The sequence below is a fragment of the Natator depressus genome, chromosome 1 (genome assembly GCF_965152275.1).
Source record: "Natator depressus isolate rNatDep1 chromosome 1, rNatDep2.hap1, whole genome shotgun sequence".
Lineage (NCBI taxonomy): Eukaryota > Metazoa > Chordata > Testudines > Cheloniidae > Natator > Natator depressus.
The window spans coordinates 341,104,160-341,109,183 of record NC_134234.1 but is presented as its reverse complement, the minus strand read 5'-3'; the positions used below and the strand labels follow the sequence as shown (position 1 = coordinate 341,109,183).

General features: G+C 52.9%; 1 long non-coding RNA gene across 1 annotated transcript; it reads right to left on the bottom strand.

Moving 5' to 3' along the window:
• Positions 1-2,162: 2,162 nt before the first annotated feature.
• On the bottom strand, positions 2,163-4,735 carry LOC141987514 (uncharacterized). The gene is made up of 3 exons (XR_012639554.1): positions 4,552-4,735; positions 3,105-3,170; positions 2,163-2,279 (listed from the first exon to the last, which is right to left on the bottom strand). It is a non-coding gene; the product is annotated as an uncharacterized LOC141987514 (long non-coding RNA).
• Positions 4,736-5,024: the final 289 nt, after the last annotated feature.

Sequence of the window (5,024 nt, the reverse complement as noted above, 5' to 3'; positions counted from 1 at the left end):
CCTGCTCGTCTATACTGCTGATGTTGGCTGCAGAGAGAACACTGATGTGAGTGGGTCAGTCTTCCCAGCTGATCCCGAGACTCCTCCTGAGGCAGCACTGCTGGAACCACTCCAGCCACTTGAGATGTCGCCTGTAGGTTACCCAGGTCTCACACCCATAGAGAAGGGTGGGGATGACAATTGCCTTGTAAACCAAGATCTTGGTGCCTGTTTGTAAATCCCTATCATTGAAGACTCATTTGAGTGTCTTCCAAAGGATGTGCTGGCACAGCGGATCCTGTATTTCATTTCTGTGTCAATGCTGTTTGGGAGAGGTGGCTGCCAAGGTACGGAAAATGATCCGCATTTTCCAGGCGTTCTCCGTTGCTGGTGATTTGTGGAGTACGAAGAGTAGTTTGTGCAGGTGAGGGCTGGTAAAGTACCTTGGTTTTCCTGATGTTGAGAGAGAGACCCAGGCTATGCTAGGCATCTGCAAAAAGATTTAGAGCACTTTGCAGGTCGTGCTCTGTGTGTGCAAGGATGATGCGATCATCTGTATACTGAAGGTCAGTGATGCCAATTCTCGTGATCTTAGATGTTGTTTGGAGATGTCGGAGATTGGGGAGTTCACCATCCATACGATACTCAAACCCGATTCCATCAGGATGGCAGTCGCGGATGAGGATCAGGAGCACGGCAAGGTAAATGGAGAAGAGTGTCGGAGCAATGACACAGCCCTGCTTGACACCAGTGCCAATGATGAATGGTTCAGTCTCTGAGCCGTTGCACAGCATGGTGGCCGTCATCCCATGATGGAGCAGTCTGACGATGGAAATGAATTTCTGTGGACAGCCAAACCAACACAGCACCTTCCATAGGGCATCACGATGGATCGAGTCAAAGGCCTTTGTTAGGTCAATGAATGCCAGGAGCCGTCCCTTGTGTTGCTTTCTGCACTTCTCCTTAATCTGTTGGCACCACTCATTGGCATCAAGACTGGTTTGACGAAAACAACGAGGAAGTCCTAGCATTCTGTAACACCCTGCCAAAGTACAGGCTAACACACACCCATTGCCCGATATGCAGTGGCGTGGGTGCTGGAGGTGCTGCCACATCCCTGGCTTGAAATGGTTTCCATCATATACAGGGTTTATAGTTTGGTTCAATGGCTCTCAGCACCCCCACTATACAAACTGTTCCAGCACCCCTGTGCAGCGGAGACTTGTACAGTGTCCGTGATCAGGTGCAGACCCCAGGCAGCAGGTTTAAACCAAACAAAAGGAAATATTTCTTCACACAACACACAGTCAGTCTGTGGAACTCTTGGCTTTCACAGCATCTGCTGGCAAAGACTAAAACAGGGTTCAAAAAAGAACTAGATAAGTTCATGGAGGATATGACCATCAATGGCTATTACCCAGGATGGGCAGGGACGGTGTCCCTAGCCTCTGTTTACCAGAAGCTGGGAATGGGCGACAGATCACTTGATGATGACCTGTTCTGTTCATTCCCCCGGGGCACCTGGCATTGGCCACTGTCGGAAGACAGGATACTGGGCTAGATGGACCCAGGATGGCCATTCTTATGGTCTTATCTCACATAACTGGCAGAGAAAGGGTTAAAAATCTCCCTTCCCACAAAGCAGAGAATTTTCCTCAATTGCCTGAGTTCACTGCAGCGATTGCCAGCGAACCCAGCCACGAGAGGAACGCGTCTGAGCTCAGTTTAGGCCAACTGGGACATTAGGGAAGGGGAAGCGGGAACCCCACAAGAGGGTGAGCATTTAGAAGTCACTGGGTGAAATCCTGGATCCTTTTATGTCAATGGCAAAACTCCCATTGACTTCAGTGGGGCCCGGATTTCACCCACGGCCTCTGCAGTGGACTGAGATGAGACCTAGACCCCACTGCTGGCCTCCAGCTGGGGGAATCCTTTTGCCCTTGTTTTAATCAGGAGCAGCTCTCTGCACTTGATGTATTCTCTCACTCTCCTGCCCTCGGCCCATGCTAGCACCTGGTTATATTTTAGACACACAGCAGAAGGAACAATCAGAAGGAAACTTCCCTGATGGGCCCACGAGCTGAGTCTGCAGCGTTTGACAGGCGCAACGATTGCTAACAATTACACTTCTTACTTCCTCAGGTTTGGTCAGCTCCTTGTAGGGTATATTGGCCGGCTTCCTTCTGCCATGCTGCCACCTCTCCCAGAACTTGGTGAACAGGTACTTCTCCATAGCATTCGGGATCTCCTGAGGATTAACCAAGCCCTGGATATCCTCAGATGGGAGAGCGTCAATGTACCTAGAGAGGGAGAAGGTTTGACATTGCGTTAAAAGACTTTGTTTCCTCCTGCATCAGCTGAACACACTAGCACCAATCCTGCATCACTAATGCCCCAGCACGACCCAGGGAGTGCTGCTCCTTCATCCCACAGTTTGCATTTTGGACACAATCTGTATGGCAGACAAGATTCTAGGTTAAGTTGTTTTATAGCGATGGAGTTATAATGACATTGGTCTCATGGTGCATCTGGGCCATAAGTGCCTTGATCAAGCACCTCTTCATGTAATATCAGTTTGATATCAAGTGGGTCCTCTACAGTTTGATATCTAGTGGGTCCTCTACACTTGGTGGGAAGGAATGGCTGATCTAGCGTAGATGTTAGGGATGGAAGACACATATTGGGTGATCCAGTCCACCACCCTGCCAGTGCAGGATTATACATCCTTCCCATCTCTTATGATTTCATCCAGTCCAGTGTATATCCTGATATATCAATGCTATATAATAATATTACCTAGCTCTTATATCGCACTTTACAAAGGAGGTCAGATGGGGAAATTGAGGCATGGTGAGGCAAAATGACTTGCCCAAGATCACCCAGCTGCAGACCCGAGAACAGAACCCATGTCTCCTGAGTCCCAGGCCAGGGCACTATCCACTAGGCCACGCTGTCTCTCTTATACATGCTGCATACTCCCATATGCAGCATGGAATAACATTTAAATACCAGAGGAAGAGGTTGGTTCACTTCCAGTCTGTGCAAAGAGCCCGGTCCGGCTTCCTGGCACCTGAGACTGCTGAGATGCAGTCAGACCCTCCGTAGCATGACATGGCTCACGTTACCTTATGGAGCCATCCACTTCTGTTCTAAAGGTTTCTTCGTATTCTCTCAGCTCTTCCCGCAGGTCCCTGTCAGAGAGAGAGAGAGGAAAATCTCACCCTACCGTGAACCATGGGGAGGATTTCTCAATAGGTTTAGCCTGGCTGGCAGTTGCATGGCGAAGAGCCATGCTCGCATCTGACCAGCATATTCAGCTGACACCACGCTGGGTGCTGTCCTGTGACTCACCCAGGAGTTTGCATATCCAGGGCAGTATGTGGGGATTTAACATGTCGCGAGTCACATGGGGGAGTCCCCACTGACGACCCAAGACAAAGTGCCATGCACTTACTGTACAATAAATACAGGCACATGCCCCTGTTCCTCCAGGGTTCTAGCCATGCAGAATTGCTCCTACCACTTCGTGTCCATTAACAATGTCAGCAAACATCCCCATCACTGCACAGCATCAACAGTGGCAAAATTCCCCCACATCTCCAGGAGCCTGGCCATGGAGCTGAGCGTTATAGATGACCCCTTGCCATGTATAAATCGCATTCCCCATGGTCAGAGGGGCTGAAATTGACCTATGGTCCCTCCGGGATGCAGGAGAGAGAGAGAGAGCGTGTAGGATGGGATATGTCCACCTAATCCCGGTGGAGAATCCTTCTCAGCAGTCCACTGTTGTGCCAATAAATTCACAAGGTCTGTGCCAAAACCGCAGTGGAAGAAAACTCCTCCTTTCCAGCCCCAAACTGGGTGATCAGTTTAAATCTGCATGCATAAGAAATAGCTGCTGCGGCCACATAAGCCCTTACCAGGGGCGACGGATTCTTCCTGAAAGGGGGGGGCCATGAGACCCTGTCCCCTCCATGGCCCCACCCCTACCCCTCCTCTTCCCCCCGAGGCCCTGCCCCCCAGCCAAGCCAGAAGCTGGATCTGGGCCAGGGAGCCCAGGCCCCTCCACCTGCCAGCGGGGGGGTGGGAGGGCGGCGGAAGAGGGGCAAGAGCAGCACGGCCCTTGTCCCCGCACCCGTGACCCTTGCCCAGGTCCACAGCTGTCCATGCAGCTGTTACCCCGACATGGCTCTGGCTTCCAGCCTGGGGGCGGGGCCTTGGGGGGGCCAAAGAGCTGCAGCCAGGCCATGGTAACAGCTGCCCAGGCAGCTGTGAGGAGCCACAGACCATCCATGTGCCCTGGGAGGAGGGCCCGGGGGGCAGGGACACAGGCCAGGGACTGCTCTCGGGCTCCCCCGCCCCAGGCAGGTGGAGGGTCCACGGCTCCCCATAGCTGCCCATGCTGGGCTCCAGCTTCCGGCTTGGCCGGGGGGTGGGGCCCTGGGGGGGGGGGAAGAGGAGGGGCAGAGGGCCGGGCAAAAAGTGGGAGGGCCATGGCCCCTTGGCCCCCCTGTTCCGGCACCCCCGGCCCTTACGCTACCTAAACAAGCAGAAAGACCGCACACTCCTTACAGTATTCTGCTATGCAAGTGATGTACGACGCCCTCAGCGCTCTCTGTCTGATGCTGCCGTCTCTCCAGGAAGATCCTCCTAGCTGATTTTTTCAGATCCTCCTTGGTCCATCAAACCAACCACTAGAGACCAGCTGAACAAAGACAAGGCTGAGCAGCGAGGTGGGTCCCTAAGAAGCACATCATCCAGGAGCTCCACGGAAGTGGCCTGTTTGATTGCGGCGACGTAGCGGCTATCCCGGGCCAGCGGGTTGCCCTTGTAAAGTCGTGGTGGGGGAATAAAGCACAAGTAATTACTGACCCAGTGGTTCTCTGGAGCAACAACCCTGACAGCAGCTACACTGGCATAGGTATGGCGAGGCAGCTGTGCCACTGTAGCATGGCAGCGTCGACACTTCGTACATGGATGGAAGGGGTTTTTCTTCCTCATAGCCCCCAGGCTGCAGCGCTAGAACCCGCAGACCAGCACAAGGG